Source organism: Felis catus, chromosome D1 (genome assembly GCF_018350175.1).
Source record: "Felis catus isolate Fca126 chromosome D1, F.catus_Fca126_mat1.0, whole genome shotgun sequence".
Lineage (NCBI taxonomy): Eukaryota > Metazoa > Chordata > Mammalia > Carnivora > Felidae > Felis > Felis catus.
The window spans coordinates 88,599,723-88,617,425 of record NC_058377.1 but is presented as its reverse complement, the minus strand read 5'-3'; the positions used below and the strand labels follow the sequence as shown (position 1 = coordinate 88,617,425).

At 41.9% G+C, this 17,703-nt stretch overlaps 1 long non-coding RNA gene across 1 annotated transcript in view; it reads right to left on the bottom strand.

The window, feature by feature from the left end:
• The window catches only part of LOC123380565, a 29,248-nt gene that overhangs the window by 6,436 nt on the left and 5,109 nt on the right, over nt 1-17,703 (bottom strand). Inside the window, exons 3-4 of the long non-coding RNA XR_006586507.1 lie at nt 8,187-8,340; nt 7,036-7,158 (exon numbers count right to left, since the gene is read on the bottom strand). This is a non-coding gene — a long non-coding RNA (uncharacterized LOC123380565). The remainder of the gene's footprint in view (nt 1-7,035; nt 7,159-8,186; nt 8,341-17,703) is intronic.

Genomic DNA, 17,703 nt, shown 5'->3' with positions numbered 1-17,703 from the left:
CCATGGCAGTACCTGGCTCACAGTGGGACTCAAAAACAGTTTACTAAGTGGATAGTCAATGCTGCATCGTGCAGAGCTCATACTTCTAACTGCAGGCTCCAGAACCCACCTATGATGTAACTGCGGCTTTCATGCTAGCCTCCTAGAAGGTAGGAGATGAAACCAGGTGAGATTTCTCTGGGTGCTAAGATTCTGTGATTTGGGGGAAATTCCCAAACCCGCTGGGTCCAGACATTCCGCCCGGTTCATGCCACTAATCTGCCAATAATACGACGCTGAAGGGTATGATGGAAAGAGCACAGGACCGATGGTCTGTTAGTGTTATTATACCACTCGCTGTGCGTCCTTGGGTAGCATCCCTGGAGCCTCCGTTGCCCCTTTGGGAACACTGGCAGGGGAGAAGTGACCTTGAAGATCACTACAGTCAAACATAAAATCACGCAGAGCCATCTGCTCGAGAGTGCGCCATTGGTGCAGAGACCTCCACAGGTTACAGACCGTTCACCCAGCAAAGCAACAGTTGTAAGACTGGCTAGAGTCAGATCACATTTCTCTACAGAGGAAATAAAATCTCTATGCCCATTTCAGAGACACTAGTCAGTCTCTAGCTCTATGACTTAATGTTTCTTTGCCTCTATTTACTCATCTCTAAAACAGGTGAAAGGGAGGAAAAAAATTCTTCCTCTACCCCTCCGGGTCTTCCAAGTGGACTAAAAATGAAATGTGCAGGAGGCAGGTTAACAGGAGAAAAACCCAAAGTCCCGTTACGTGCACACAGCAGCCCAATAATAAAAACGAGACCTGAAGAAATGATTGAGACAGGCAGGTTTGATATCTTTTAGACAAAAAGTCAGTACGTTTGTGAGGAATTGACAGGATAAAGAAAATAGATGTTTGGGAGCTTTAATTAGTAACGAATTCTAAGCGAAATTTGGGCTAAGGTAGTAAGTTAGAAAAAAGGCACAAGGATTGCTTCTACAGCTTTCTGGGCTTTCAAGTCCCTGTCTCTGGTGATAAAGATGTCTTTTCGCTTCTCAGTATAAAGAGGCTAGTTTTCACATGGGTGATTTGTTTCCTCCTTTCTCGGGGACACAGGAGGGTCTGAGTGCGCTTGCACCGGCTGTTTCTCAGGTGACTTTCATTTAAAATAATCCCTATGCCGAGGCGCCTGGGTGGCCTCTGACTCTTGATTTCAGCTCAGGTTATGGTCTGTGAGTCTGAGCCCTGTGTTGGGCTCTGTGCTGATGGTGCAGAATCTGCTTGGGATTCTCTCTCTCTCCCTCTCTCTCTCTCTGCCCCATGCACATGTTCTCTTTCCTTCTCAAAATAAATAAATAAATAAATAAATAAATAAATAATAATCCATATGCCAAAGTGAGACATTTGGGGGCAGACTGCCCTTGGCCCCTACATGGGAATACTAAAATAATAATGGCATCATTAATGCCATCAGCCACATCTTAGGGGACACAGGTAACCTTGAGGAACATGAACTCCACACTCTGTTCTATGAGGGTTTTTTTTTCTCTTTTTAAAAGTTTATTTATTATTTAAGAGAGAGAGAGAACAAGTAGGGGAGGGGCAGAGAGAGAGAGAGAGAGAGAGAGAGAGAGAGAGAGAGAATCCCAAGCAGGTTCCATGCTGTCAGCTCAGAGCCCAACAGGGGGTTAAAATTACAAACCACAAGATCATGACCTGAGCTGAAACCAAGAGTCAGACGCTTAACTGACTGAGCCACCCAGGCACCCCATTCTGCAGGGTTTTAAGGTGTTCACCAGGTTCACCAAATGATTTCATTTCCTAACCCTTAAAAACACATTTCCAAATGGAAACAATGTCTTTAAGTGCGAGCGGCGTTTGTTCTCTGTTTTCCTGGAAATGGAGGCTTTAAACTAGAAAGCTCATTTCTTGGAATGTCCCATCCCTTACATCCCATCCATGGGTGTCCTCCATAGGTGACAGCAGATGTGGGTAGTGGACTTCTTGTATCATCCTGGGAAGAAACACAGTGAGCTGGCAAACCTCTGGGAGGGCAGAAGCCTAATGCTCATGGACATGCCCTTCACCGTAAGTGAAGGAAGGAGCAGAGAGAGGAGCAGAGTGGCCATAAACAAAAGCCAGAATTGTTTGAGAAATGGACCCTTTTCAGAAGCTTTCAAAGACACCCTTTCACAAAGCCTGGCAGGGATACAGTATCGACCCTGGATGACAGCCAAGCCTGGCCTTAATTTATTCTCGCCGAACTGTTTGTCGTCTTTATTTGCCAAGACTTGACTAATTGAACTTTTGTTGGTCTGGCTGCCCCTCCAGAGGACATTGTTATCTGCTCCGTGAGTCCTTCCATGGAACACGTCAAAACCTTGACCCAAGCCATGGCTGATTTTCCTTCCCTGTTCAGGCTGCTCTTGTTCTTGCAGGCATGTTGTTGTTGTTGTTGTTGTTGTTGTTGTTGTTGTCGTTGTTTTGATCAGTTCAGTAAGTGTTTGGACTGAACTAGAATGAAGTTCACTGACCCAAGGGGAGGATTCCTGCCGGGAGGTCAGAAAGTTCCCCAAAAAGGCCTGCATGGAGCCTCCCTTCCTTGATTTTCCCACCAGTCCTCCGTGAGAGGCATGCTGTCTTGACTCTCCCACCCAGGGAATGGAGGCCACAAACTAGCAGTTCTTAAAAGTGTGGCTCTGGGGCGGGGGGTGGGGGTGGGGGTGGGGGTGGGGGGTGCAGCACCAGTTTCCCCTGGGAATTTGGTAGAAATGCGAATTCTTGGGCCCTACTCCAGAGCCACCAAATCAGAAATTGCATCACCCACCAGCCTTCTGGGTGATTCTAATGTGCACTGAAGTCTGAAACCAGTGCTCCAGGCTAGGGTTTCTCACCTTCCGCACTGTTGATAGTTTGAGCCATGGCTCTTTCCAGTGGGGGCTGTCAGTACACTGAAGGATGTTGAGAAGCATCCCTGGCCTCTCCCCCTGGATTCCAGGGGACCCCCACCCTCATCCAATGTGACAACCAAAAATGACTCCAGTCCTCACCAAATGTCCTGTGGGGGAAGGAGGTAAAATCATGCCTGGTCGAGATCATGAAAACTGCCTGTTGTTTCTCTAGGCTGTTGTGCTCTCTGTCCTACATATTTAAAAAATTTTTTTCTTAATGTTTTATTTATTTTTGAGAGAGATAGAGCATGAGCAGGGGAGGGGCAGAGAGAGAGGGAGACACAGAATCGGAAGCAGGCTCCGGGCTCTGAGCTGTCGGCACAGCTGAGCCTCCTGGGCTCCCCTCTCTGTACCATATTGACAAACAACTGCAAAAAGCTCTGGGTGGCTCCTTAGCACAGGATAATAAGGAACACAAAAAGACATAAACACTTAACAGCCTCTCTTGATGAATCTTTCTTTTGAATCTACCCCCAAGCAAGAGCACGTGACTTTGACTTTGATTTAAGCACTAGTTCTCTTGCTCATCTGGCTTCATAGTCAAGCAAAACAAAACAAAAACCCTTCACAGTTGGGGCTCTCCTCAGCCTCCTATTTGTTTGCTACCCCCAGGGCAGAAGAGATAGCCAGCCTGAGTTCAGAGATTCCTTGATATACCTAAATCCGGAGTGAAGTGAATGGTTCATCTGCTAATCTTCTCCCTCGCCTCCTAAGTGAAAGATTTCCTTGTCCATTTCTGGACGTTTCCCGATGCTCTTTGTATAGAATTTCCATTGTTGGGTTCTTAGTGTTGTTGTATTTGTGAATTGCATTTGAAGGGAACCCAAACCAGGAAATTTGCCGTTAGGCTTTATCCCCGCCATTGTCATTTCAGGGTTTTGACAGTATTTCAACTCGAGGAAGCTGGATTTGGCAAAAATCAGTTTGGACTAAGTCAGCCAAGCCTAAAGTCAATTGCTCAAACAAATTCCAACTAAAGGTCACAGTTAATTTGCTCATTTGGTTGGAATCTACTGAGCACCTACTACAGAAAAGCACTGCGCCAGATCCTCAGGATGTGGAGAGAGAAACACAGAACCTCTACCTGGGGGTTGTTCATTATCAAAGGTAGAAGCCATTGCAACAGAATGCAGAGTCCTTGACATAGAAGAGGAAAGCACGGAGCGTCCTGGGGTTATGTTTCACTGTGGAACCCTCAGTGTCTGACACATACGAGGGGCTTAATAAATATTTGGTGAATGAATCTTAGAGGGGAACCACTGTACACAGACTAGGAAGGTTACAAAAAGGTCTAGGCGAAGATAGTGCTACTTAGGTTCTCCAGGAAAAAGCAAACGAGCCATGCAGAGGAGCGGGAAGGGTACTTCAGCTACAGAAAGTAGCGGGTACAAGGACAGTGGATGGGAATAGGCATCGTAGCCTTGAACAGACTTCAAGGTCTGGACAAATTGAAGCAGTGATTTTCTGGTTATATATTGCTATATAACAAATTACCCCCAAACTTAGTGGTTTAAACCAACGATTTTGTAATTTTGCGGGTAAGGAATGTGAAAGGATTTGGCTGGATGGTTCCTATCTCATTCACTGGCGTACTGGGGCAAGTGAGGCTGATGATCCATTTCCAAGATGGCTTCTTCATTGACATCTCTGATGCCTTCTGTTCCTTGGCTTCTCTCTCTCCTTATCCAGGGCACTCCACGTGGTCCGGTCTTCTCGTGACAAGGTGAACTCAGGGTAGCTGGGCTTTTTACATGGCAGCCAGAGAAATATTTCAAGAGTGAGTGCCCCAAGAGACCCAAGTGAAAGCTGCGAAACTTCTTATGATCTAGCTTTGGAAGTTCTAGAACCTCATTTTTCTGTATTCTAATCATCAAACATGTCACTACAGCCAGCCTAGATCCAAAGGGAGTGGAGAAATAGCTCCTTCCCTTAACGGGGGAATGGCTTGCATACAGAAGGAGAGAAGAAATCTGATAAAAGGGAGCTATCTTTCGGACAAGCTTTCTCAGCGGGTGCTACGAATTGAAGCTGGGACTACAAAATTGAGCATAAAGGACTGGGAGCAGCAAGCTAAAGGCTGAGCAATTTACCCTTAATAATATTACGTGAGAAGCCACGGAAAGGTTTAAGCATGGAGCGAAGGTGTGGGATGATCATATTTATTTCAGAATCATCCGCTTCTGACAGCTCCAGAAACTGGGGTGAATTGGAATGACAGTGCGGGCAGGGAGACAAAATGTGAGATCTCTGTATCCTTAAAGAGCAAAAGTGGCTTGGGGGTGGGGGAGGGGGCTGAAGCCTGGGTGATGGTCAGATAGTGAGAATATGACGAATACCCAGGTTATCTGAGCGCTTCTGACACCTTTGCCCACATAACCCAAAATAGCTCCCTTCCGAAGGACAGAAGAAAGGTATCCTTTTTCATTCCAGGAACCGAATGTGGGTAAATGGCAGCTGGCAACTGAGCTTGCCTTTGGAGGCTTAATGGCCACACGTTTTCAGGTTTGTTAGGAGCTGCCGCTGAGGAAAACAAACAGGATCGGCGTGAAGACATTAGAAAAGGCCCTCAGAACAAAGGCTCCATTTGGCAGCTGTTGCGCAGAGCTGAGTGAAATAAACAAAAGATTCTTGAGCAAACATAAAAGGAGCCTAATTGATGCAATTAAGGTGAAATTAAATAAGGGAAGGTTTTAGTCTGAAGTTCATGGAAAATTTTTCACGAGGTTGTCACTGCAGTCATTTGAGGCTTTTAAATACAGAGAAGCACGGGATGTGGGAAATTGGCCCACGTGACCCTTAGGCGTGGATCAAATCGAGGGTGGCGATGAGGCTCCACGTGTGCACTTGTTTGGCCCTGGCTGTCCAGTCTTGGGGTGAGCGGGGTAGTAGGCTGAGGTTGGTAGGTTTGAAGAGGGATGGGACAGCCACAGCCACAAAGGGAACAATTCAACAAGGCCAACATCTTTTGGTTATCCCATTACTCTGTTCTGTTTACTTCGTAACACCACTCTCTGAGATTAGCCAGCTCACTGCACACTTACTTGTTTACTGTGTATTTTCCCCATTTAAACACACACATGCACACGAACACACACATCCACGTGCACGCTGTGTAACTCTGGGTCTCCTCGGAACAGAGCTTTGGAGATGCCTATCCGGCTGGGTTAAGACCCGTAATACCGAAACCCAAAAGCAAACATTTGTGCCTCGCACATGTTCCAAGCCACTGCCCTGACACCTCAAAACTGTCCCACGGGAAACTTATGCCTAAAATCAATTCAAACAAGTACATTTATTTAACAAACAATTACACAGGACTTACTATATGCCAGGTACAATTCCAAGCGTTTTACAAATATTAACCTAATCCTCATAAAGACCCTACAAGGTAGGGATACTCTTCTCTTCATTTTACAGACGAGGAACAGTGACAGAGAAGTCTAAGAGCTTGTCTGAGACGGTTCATGGCAAGTCAGGATTTGAACCCAGGCCTGTGGACTCTAGTGGCCACACTCTAACCCTACTCTAGGGCCCCTTGAATTATAGGTAAGGGAGTAGCTACAGGATCTGGATGACCAAGTCCACTGGCTGGAGTGAATGGGATCTGAACCCTTGGTCTGCTCCCTACATAACCACACTCTCACCAGCACTCGTTGATAAGTGCAAAGCTCATGCTCCTGCCCTGAAGGTAGAAAAGAGAAGAGACTTCTAGAAAGCCCCAAAACACATACTGATCAACTGATGTATTGACAATGATTACAAAGGGGGCCTTTCAGAGTGAAGGATGAAGTCATGGTGAGAATGTTCCAGCCCTTTACAAGTAAATGTATACAATTTAAAAAATCTAATCAGAGAAAAATTAGGGGCTTAAAAAAAAAAAAAAAAAAAGGTAAACCATATGGGTAAAAGGAAAAGACACTAACAGGGTCCAAAAGTTTTTAGAAATAATTTCAGTTCAATTACCTCATTTCACAAATAAAGAAAATTAGGGGTCAAGAGTTGTTAAATTTTAATGTTCATTAAAAATGCCCAAGGAGCTTGTTAAAAACGCAGAGACTGAATGTTACTCCTTACCCCCTACCAGACATCAAAGATCAGTCCATACCTGATTTGTGAATTTCAGTGCGGCTCGGGAATCTGTTATTGACAGATTGAAACACAGGAGTTGATTTTTAAAAGGTGGGTCTCTTGCAGGTGGCCCAGGAATCACACTTAGAAATACACCAACCTGGAGATGAAAGACTTTTGACTGTTGTATCTACTCAGTGACAAGTCCCTCCAACCTGGCGCCAATGTCTGTTTGGATTAAAGGCTACTTTTACAGATCCGGAGTCACTTCCGTAGTTTAGGAACATTGTCTACATTATGTATAGGTTAGCAAACATATTTTTGGTTAGCATGACATTATTTAATTCTTTTTCTATGCTTATGATTTAAAAGAAAGCTCAGAACACAAGCTATTGAAATTCAGGGAAGCTTCCCTTAGTTTCGGCCACGTTATTATTAGCACCAAAAGGGTGAGACAGAAAGCATGAGCACACAGGTCAAAGACCTGTTCTGTGACCTCTCTGTTCTCTCACAGAATTAATCTGTAAGGGAAGACATCTATTTCCAGAAGTGGGGCAAAGGGGAAATGATAGCCCAAACTCAAGTATTATAAATTGTTCCCTTTAGAACTTTTTGGAATCATTTTTTCTTTTCTTTTCTTTTTTTACAACTTTAATTTACATACCATAAGATTGATTGGTTGTAAATGGATGTTCCAGTGAATTTTAGTAAATGTATATAATCGTGCCCCACAGTCTAGCTTAAAATACTTCAATCACCTGGGGCGTCTGGGTGGCTGAGTCAGTTAAGCATCTGACTTCGGCTCAGGTCATGATCTCACGGTCCGTGTGTTTGAGCCCCGCGTAGGGCTCTGTGCTGACAGCTCAGAGCCTGGAGCCTGTTTCAGATTCTGTGTCTCATTCTCTCTATGCCCCTCCCCCACTTGTGCTCTGTCACTCAAAAACAAATAAGTGTAAAAAAATAAAAATAAAAAAAATACTTCAATCACCCAGAAGTTCTCTTGTACTCATTTGCGTTCCATCCTGCTCCCATCCCTGGCTACAGGCAACCACAGATCTTTCTGTCTCTGTAACTTTTCCTTTTCTAGAAGTTTTCTGTTAATGCAATCCTATAAGTAGTCTTTGTATCTGGCTTTTTCACTTAGCATAACATGTTTGAGGTACATCAATGTTGTTGCACATATCCTACCTTTTTCTTGCTGAGTAGTATTTCACTGCATGGATACTCCACATCTTGTTGATCAATTCACCAGTTGATGGGCATTGAAATGTTTCCAGTTTTTTGTTATTATGAAAAATGCTTCCTGATCTTACTTATATGTGAAACCTAAAAATGTTGAATACTGTACATAGAAAGAAAGAACAGAATGGTAGTTACCAGGGGTAGGGAGGTGGGGAAAATGGGGCGGGGGGCAGATATTGGCCAAAGGGTGCAAAGTTGCAGTTATATAGAATGAATAAGTCTCGAGATCTAATGCATAGCAAGCATGGTGACTACAGTTAAGAATATTGTATTGAGGGCCGCCTGGGTGGCTCAGTCAGTTAAGCTTCTGACTCTTGGTTTCTGCTCAGGTCGTGATCAAGCCCTGCACTGGGCTCTGTGCTGGCGGTGTGGAGCCTGCTTGGGATTCTCTCTCTCCCCCTCTCTCTGCCCCACCCTTGCTCACTCACGTGTGTGACCCCCCTCAAGATAAATAAATAAACTTAAAAAAAAAAAAAGAATACTGTATTGAATACTGGAAATTTGATAAGGAAGTAGATTTCAGATGCTCCCATCATACCCAGAAAGGTTATATGAGGAGATGACACATTAACTCGATTGACTATAGTAACCATTTCACTACGTGTATGTACATATGTGCTGGGATCCACCCAAATCTTTATGGTGGTTAAAAGCAGAGAGAGGACCAGGAGTCAGACAGACTTGGATTTCAATCCTACATCTATACTCACTAGATGTTTGAATTTGGGCTAGTTGCTTGACTTCCCCAAGCCTCAATTTTCCCAGCAGTATAATGTGAATAATGTGTCTACTTCATCGGATTATTGGGACAATTAATAAACTAATCAAGGGAGGCACTTCGCCCAGTCCTGGCACATATAGTCATTACCTTATTATTGTTATTGTTATCGCCAGCACCGAGCCCAGTGCCCTGAAAATATGTGCAAATACATGATTGAGTAATTGAGCCATGGTCTCTCACCTTCCTTCCTCCACAATAGGGCACTGGCTCCACAGAGTTATTCTCAGCCCCATCTTACTCCTGGACCAAGGCCTTAGTTTCCACAGAGGAGGTCACGTGTACCCACAGAAGATGGGCAGGAGCCCAGCAGGACCAACAAGTGTAAGACAAATACAGGCTCTGACCTCAATTCCATCCTTGAGACCCCCTTTCGGCCCCCCATGAAATCATCACCTGGGGAGGGAGCAGGGTTTGTGCTCCAAAAAGCCCCATGATGCTGTTCAACTGCTACCACTCTGGGTCATCTTTCCCAGTTTTTCTTCAGAGAAGAAGTCCTTTCTTCTTAATGTCTGTCACCTGCCATGGCACTTTCCACCCCATTATGAGTCTTGGACACTTCCTCCCCACTAGGAACCTCTCTCAGATATTCCCACTGCCTGTTAGGCAGTGATCATTGATCATTGATCATTGTTAAGAGCCTTTTTGATCATTGTTAAGAGCCTTTGGACCCCTCCCTTAGTACCTCACCTCCTGTCACCATCTACTTCGGAGAGACCTGGCAAAGATCACATCTGTGAAGCAGTTTGCTAATTTTTAAAGTGGTGGATGAGAGCAAAACTTTAACATCCTGATTTCTCCCTGTGTTTGCCTTTGAGAGAAGCGTTCATGGGGGAAGAAAAGATATCTCAGGCCTCTAAAGAGCCCCTTGGTGTATAAAGCAGGATTCACATGGTACCCAATAATCACTAACCAGCCAGGGAGACAATGAATGAAGATAAGGTTTAGAAGGAAGAAGGTGTCAGGTCCGGTTAACAGAGTGCATAAGTCCATTTCACTATCTGGTTCCTAATGTACCCTGACTTTAGCAAATATCTTAAGGCACCAACAAAACCTGGAGCCCTCCTTGTTGAAATTGATTTATGGGTCATTTACTGATGTCCTTAATACTCATAACAAAAAAAAAAAGCCATTATTGCCTTTATGGAGTTTCTCTATATATCTACCTAGAAACTTGCCTTCCCTATGGACAGTATACATCAGAGATCAAGGCTAAACAAGAACAAAGTGATCTGCACCTAGAGGAGATAAAGATAGGAACAGCAGAGAGCATTAAGGACAGAGTGTTGGCCTTATTTTCTAAAACCCATGAAAAGAATTTCCATTTTCCATTTCCATTTGCTTTAACATTATGACGCAGAACAAGTATTTCTACTGTGTTAACTCCAAACATAACAAGGAACATAGTAAAAACTAACATTTTTGAATGCTGAATATGTGCTGGATACTTTTCTAAATGCTTTGCATGTATAAATTGATTTCATTCGCTCATTTAACAAATATTTTCTGGCCATGTATTAGAGGCCAAGCACTGTGTTAAGTTCTGGGCATAGAGCAAGGAACAAAGTCCCCAAAGATCTCTGTTTTCATGGACTGTACACTCCTTTGGGGAAGTCAACAAACAAATGGACTATCTAGTACGTTAGAAGGCAGAAATCAATGCTATTGAGACAAATAAAGCTGGGCAGAGGGATAGAGGAAGTTGGGTGTGGAGTGCTACAATTTTCAATCAAGCGTTCAGTGAATGCTTCACTGCAAAGCTGTCATTTGACCAAAAACGTAAAGAAAATCTCACAATTAATAAGACCAAATCCAAATAGTGTTGCTGTAGGGCGTTCTTGTTTGTTTGTTTGTTTTTTACTCAACCTTGGACCAACACCCTAAGCCCCCTAGGAAATGTGTATGAACCCCTACATTGTGTAAAATGATTGAGCCACGACCAGGCCACCAAGCGAGCCAAACATGAAGTCACTCGTGCAGTCCCTGGTCCCGTTTTGTGATGATCTAAGAGCTGTTGACTTTCCGGGCTACTGGGGGGAGCTAGAGGCATGCCTCTGCAGGGCTGGTGGCATCATGGGCATCTGGAGGGGTTTCTGTAGACCTTTCTTCCCCAGGATGGATCACAACATGTCTCTCTTTCTTGTAACTGCCCTATTCTCCAGAATCAGAATTTCTTATTGCTAGATCTGGATGCTAATCATCAGAGAGCCTCCTTGATGTGAGAAAACAACAAAAGGACCACACCTTCCAAAGATCTGGGGAGCCCCGGTCCTTGAGCCTGTGAACTGCTTATGACTTTGCTTCTGCTTTTGTCTGGCTTCAACCCAGGCTCTTGTTTTCCAAGTTCTTTCGACTCCTTCCCCATATTTCTCGGCTACATCCCCTCCAATGCTACCTCACTGACAGCCCCAAGCCAAACTAGCTTTGACAGATGAGAACCAGTCATGCAGACCTTAGTTTGACTTTCAACCTAAGGGTCCTCTCTCCCTTAAAGCTAATTGTGTTTTTAGGCTTAATTTCTAACTCTGTGAGTGTAATTTTAAGTATCAAGGGGCCTATAAGCAAGTGAGAAAAATATTCAGGCAGATGGCCCTTGGGAAGCTTTAAAACTATTTCCGTGTGGTGGATCACATTGGCATTTTGTCTTCTTTGATTTGCATGATGTGGTAGCTTCTCTATCAAAATACAAAGGAAGATCCCAGTGCCCTGATCCTTTACATAGGAGTTGGACAGAAGTGCTAGACGGGCCTCTGTTTAAAGGGACTAATTGGCGATTTGTGGATTCACTTCTAGCTTTCTCTTACAGCTCTGTGAGTCAGGGTCAAATTCAGTTTTCCACCAATGAGGCATCTTTGAATAAAGATGTTATTTAAAAGATTTTACCCATTCTCTGTTATTTAAAAGATTTTACCTTCCAGACATTTATTCAGTAAAAATCACATCGTAAGTTCTTGGCATGGAGTATACACTCAGTAAGTGGCTCAGTATAACGGATATCTCTTATTTTTGTATTTTTAGCCCCTTTCTTTCTGGGAATTACTCCATCTTACATGATAGGCAGCCAAACACATGGCTTACTTCTCCCACTCCAGGCTGGCCACCTGAGGACCTGATTCCCCTGGCCCAATAATTGGTTTGGAGAGGTCATTTAACTCAAGGCAGACAAATCAGAGTGATCCCCAGAAAGTTGTCGGAATTTATTAGGATACAGGTGCCCTTTCTTTTCTGGGGTTACAAGTGGTAATAATTGTGCAAGTCAAGAGCTGCCAGTGATCATCTTTGCTATCAACTTACATGAGAATAAAACCAACAACCACCACAGACAGATGAAGAGAGGGGAATGGTGACCAAATGCTCCAGTTTTCTCCAAACTAAGGAGTTTCCCAAGATGGGGGATTTCAGTATCCCAGACTAACTGGAATGGTTGATCACCCTAGGCTGGAGCCCTAATGACGTCATTTGAACACCTCGATTTTGATGGGTGTGAAGACAGTCTGTTGTGACACTGCTTAGTCAAGGGAATCAATAAATTAACTTCTTTGCTTTAGCAAGTTGGATGAGGTTTCTAACACTTGCAGTTTCCTGCTCCCCAAATAAAAGTGAAATTGCTATTAACCTGTGTTGTTTTATTATAATTTCCATCAGATACAATCACAAGAGCTCAATGACCATTATTTTTAAATCTATGGAGCCCTAAACACTCAAGAGTAACCAAGTTGGAAACCACTGAAATGGTTTCACCTTTTCCTCTTACAGATGCTGAATGTAAGTTTTATTCTACCATTGATTCTTATAGCTTAAGTTCTATATTCACTTCCCTATAAAAGAAAGGAAAGGAAAGAAGGAAGGGAGAGAGGGAGGGAAGGAGGGAAAGAGGAAAGAAGGGAAGGAGGGTTAAATAAGCTTTCCACAAACATGTCTGGAAGTAGAAGACAACAGAAGTGTTTTGTAAGAAGGAATTTGGAAATGGAAATGGACTGGTGATAATTCAACTTTTCCTTTAGAATAAACACGTGTGGGCTTTTCATCAGATATTTAGCAAATGTAACTACATGCAAGGTAGAGTGCCTAAGGCAGACAGAGAAATGGATGTCCAGTGTCCTGAGGAGTCCAGCTCAAAGCAAATTAGTCAGGGAAGGATTTGAGGAATGTAGGCTCCACCCCTGGCCATTACCACCATTTTATTGTTCTTCGGTCTTCCTCTTTACTGCTAAGCACGGCTATTTATCTGGCTATTTCCCTAGGTAGGGCAAATATTTCAACAGATGTGAACCATGATAGGCATTACCTGCAAGGGAGAAAGAACATCTTCACAGGAGACTTCAATGTATATATTTTGATAACAAATAGAACAAGCAGACAAAAATTTGGTATGGATATAGAAGTGTGAATAAAGTAATGAATAAACTTGACTTAATGGAAGTACATAGTATACTGTACCAGACAGCCACAGAACATATATTCTTTTCAACTATACATGGAATGTTTACTAAAATTGGCCATATGTTAGGTCATAAAGAAATTTCAAATGACTGAACTAATATAGAATATAATCTCCAACCACAGTGGAAGTTAAGGTTGTAAAAAGTCTTTTTAAAAGAAAAAAGAGAAGTAAAAAAGAAAAAAATGCCCAACTGCTTAGAAATCAAATGATACCTTTTAAATAACACATGAAACAAAAAAGTACCACAATAGAAACTAGAAAATAGTTTTAATGGAAAGATAATAAAAACAATATGCATTAAAATTTTCAGGATATAGCTAAGAAGAGTGTTTAGGGATATATATTATCTTAATAAGTACTATAGAACGGCTAACAACCAGTGATCTAAGTTTTCATATCAAAAAGCTGATAAGCAGCACCTTCGTGGTTCAGTCAACTAAGGGTCCAACTTCAGTTCAGATCATGATCTCAGAGCTCGTGAGTTCAAGTCCTGCATCAGGCTCTCTGCTGTCAGCACAGAGCCCACTTTGGATCCTCTGTACCCACCCCTCTGCCCCTCCCCTGCCTGCACTCTCTTTCTCAAAAATAAACATTAAAGAAAAAAAAAAAAAGCTGACAAAACAAATTAAACCCAAAGAAAGTAGAGGGGAGGAAATTAAAACAAACAAACAAACAAACAAACAAAAAAACTAAAGAAGCAGAAAGCAAAAATATAGTAGAAAAAACTTAACAGTCAAATGTTGGTTTTTTTTTTTTTTTTTTTTTTTTTAAATTTTTTTTTTCAACGTTTATTTATTTGTGGGACAGAGAGAGACAGAGCATGAACGGGGGAGGGGCAGAGAGAGAGGGAGACACAGAATCAGAAGCAAGCTCCAGGCTCCGAGCCATCAGCCCAGAGCCCGACGTGGGGCTCGAACTCACGGACCGCGAGATCGTGACCTGGCCGAAGTCGGACGCTTAACCGACTGCGCCACCCAGGCGCCCCTCAAATGTTGGTTTTAAAAAGATTAATAAAGTGATAAACTTCTATCAAATTAAGAAAATAAGAGGAAAAAACACAAATGATCAAATCAGGACTTAAAAGGGGGACATTACTATAGACATTAGAAAGACACTAACAGTATCTTATGAACCACTCTAAACAGATTTGACAATATAATACAATGAACAAATTTACTGAAAAACACGAGTTAGAAAAAAACAGAAGAATAAATTAAAAACCTAAACAATCCTATATAATAAAAGTAAATCAGTTATAAAAGTCCTTCTCATTAAGAAAACTTTGTTTTAGCCCAAGTTGGCTTCACCAATTTATTCTTCCAAACAGTTAAGAAGCAAAGAGACCAGTCTTACAGCTGCTCTTCTACAGAGCTTCTCACCTCTTGTTAGGAGATCACAATAACCTTAAAACCAAAATCCGACATGGAATTTATAACAACAAAAAATTACAGACTACTTTCTCTCCTAGACATAACTGGAAAAAGAGCAAAATATTACCTATCGGAATCTAATATTATATAATAAAGGTAATACACTATCACCAAGTTGGGTTTATTGCAAGAGTATATGTGTAGTTTAACATTTGCATATGAATCCACGTAATTTACACGCTAATAGAAAAAAAGAGGAAAAAAATCACATGATCATCTTAAAGGTATAGAAAAGGTTTAATAAAATGTAAAACAAATTTATGATAAAAAAATCCTCAGCAAACTAGGAATAAAGTGAAACTTTCTTAATTTGTAAAGAATACCTAAAAAGCCAATAGCAAAACAACATAATTAATGGTAAAATATTGAAAGCTTTCCCCATGAGGTCAGGAATGAGACAAAGACAAAACCAAATTTCTACTCAACATTGTACAGGATACTATAGCCAGTGCAGTTGAATTTCTATATGCTTGCCACCAACAAATAAAAAATGAACTTAAAGACATTACCACTAACAACAGCATAAAAAAATCAAGTACCTACAAATAAACCTAATGACCAATATCTAAGACTGCTACATTAAAACATAAAATTTTATTGAGAGAAATCGAAGACATAAATGAAGGGACATAACATGTTGTAGACATGTCGTTCTCCTCAGATAGATCTACAGATTGAATATAATCCCAAGTCAAACACCAAATTGATTCTGAAATCTACATGGAAATACACTGGGCCAAGAATAAACAAGGCAATCTTAGAGAAAATGAATAAATATGGAAGACTTACCCTGCCAAATATTGAGGCCTATTTTTACGACAGGCTGGTATTGGTAGGAGGGTAGCAAAGAGACTGAGGGAAAAGAATAGAAAATCTAGAAAGAGTCCCACATATAATTGCCCAAAGATGACAAAGGTATTACTGCGATGCCAAAGGGCAAAAGATGGTCTTTTCAAAAAGTCATGCCAGATAAAAAGTCATTAGATAGTCATATGTACCGATAAAAACAAATCTTTCTCCGACCACAGACAAAAATCAGTTCCAGATAAAGTTTTAGATTGGAATGTGGAAAGGTAAAATAATAAAGCTTTTGGAAGAAAATAGAAAATAATGTCTTCATGAATTTGGAATAAGCAAAGATTTCTCAAGTATGATATAAAATTGCTAATCACAAAAGAAAGAATATATAAGTTAAAATACCTTAAAATTAATAACTCATTCAAAAAAGTCACCATGAAAAGCATAAAGATGAGCCACAGAGTGGGAGAGGGAATCGATATACACACAAACACAAAGGCTTATATTTTTATGTGTAACAAGACCACGTATCCAAGAAATATCCACATCCCCATATCCAGGTCTAATGAAAACCTCATATACAGGAAGTACGATCAGTTTCTACAAATTAATTTTTCAAAAGGCAAAATTAAAAAAAATCAGATAGGCAAATGGATTGAATAGGCTATTCTTAAAAGAAGATATCAAGGTGGCTAATAAGCACATGAAAATGTGTTCGATTTCATTCATCATCAAAGAAATGTAATTAATATTACCTGGAATGGCTTCCTGAGCAGGCGACCTGTGAGGTCACAGAGAGCTTGCCCTTAAAAGGACCCTGCACTTGGTTTACTGCTTTGCTCTCACTGCCTTGAAATTCCTAATAATTTTATTTTATTTATTTTTTAAGTTTATTTATTTTGAGAGAGAGAGATAGAGGGCACAAGCAGGGGAGAGGCAGAGAGAGAGGGAGACAGAGAATCCCAAGCAGGCTCTGCACTGTCTCTCAGAGCCCGATGGGGGGCTCAAACCCATGAACCGTGAGATACTGACCTGAGCAGAAATCAAGAGTCCGACACTTAACCAACCGAGCCACCCAGGTGGCCCCCTGATAATTTTAAATAAGAAGTTCCACATTTTCATTTTTCACTGGTTTCCACAAACTGTATAGCCAGTCTTGCCCTCTATAATGGCTAAAATGAAAAGACAGCTGTTGGTGAGGATGTAGAGGAACTAGAATGCTCACATACATCTAGCAGGTGTAGAAAGTGCTTTGATTACTTTGGAAAACAGCTGAGCAATATCTATAAAGGTGAACACAGGTATTAACATGTAGGCCAGCACTTCCATTCCTAGATGTATTTTCAACAAAATGTGTCCTTAGGTCCACCAAAAGAGAACGCCCAAGAATAGTCATAGTGGCACTATTCACTCCAGCCCCAAACTGGAAACAACCCAAATGTCAATCAACAGTAAACGGACAGGGTCCCCTGGGTGCCTCAGTCGGTTAAGCATCTGACTTCGGCTCAGGTCATGATCTCACGGCTCGTGAGTTCGAGCCCCGCGTCGAGCTCTGTGCTGATGGCTCAGAGGCTGGAGCCTGCTTCAGATTCTGTGTCTCCCTCTCTCTCTGCACCTCCCTCACTGGCACTCTATCTTTCTCTCTCAAAAAATAAATAAGCGTTAAAAAATTTAAAAAAGTAGTAATATGGATAAATGCATTTTTGTATGTGTATATAGAATACCATACATCATTGACACAACACCATGATATGAGTGGATTTCACCATAAAAATATGAGGGAAAGAAGCCAAACACACACACACACACACACACACACACACACACACACAAAGTACACAGCACACACACACACACACACACACACACACACACACAAAGTACGCAGTGTATGATTCCAATTATAAGAAGTTCCAAAACATGCAAAAACAGATTGACTGCTTTTAAAAGTCAAACCACTGGCGAGGGGCAGAAATTGGAGGAGGACAGAGGGAAGATTTCTGGGTACTGTTT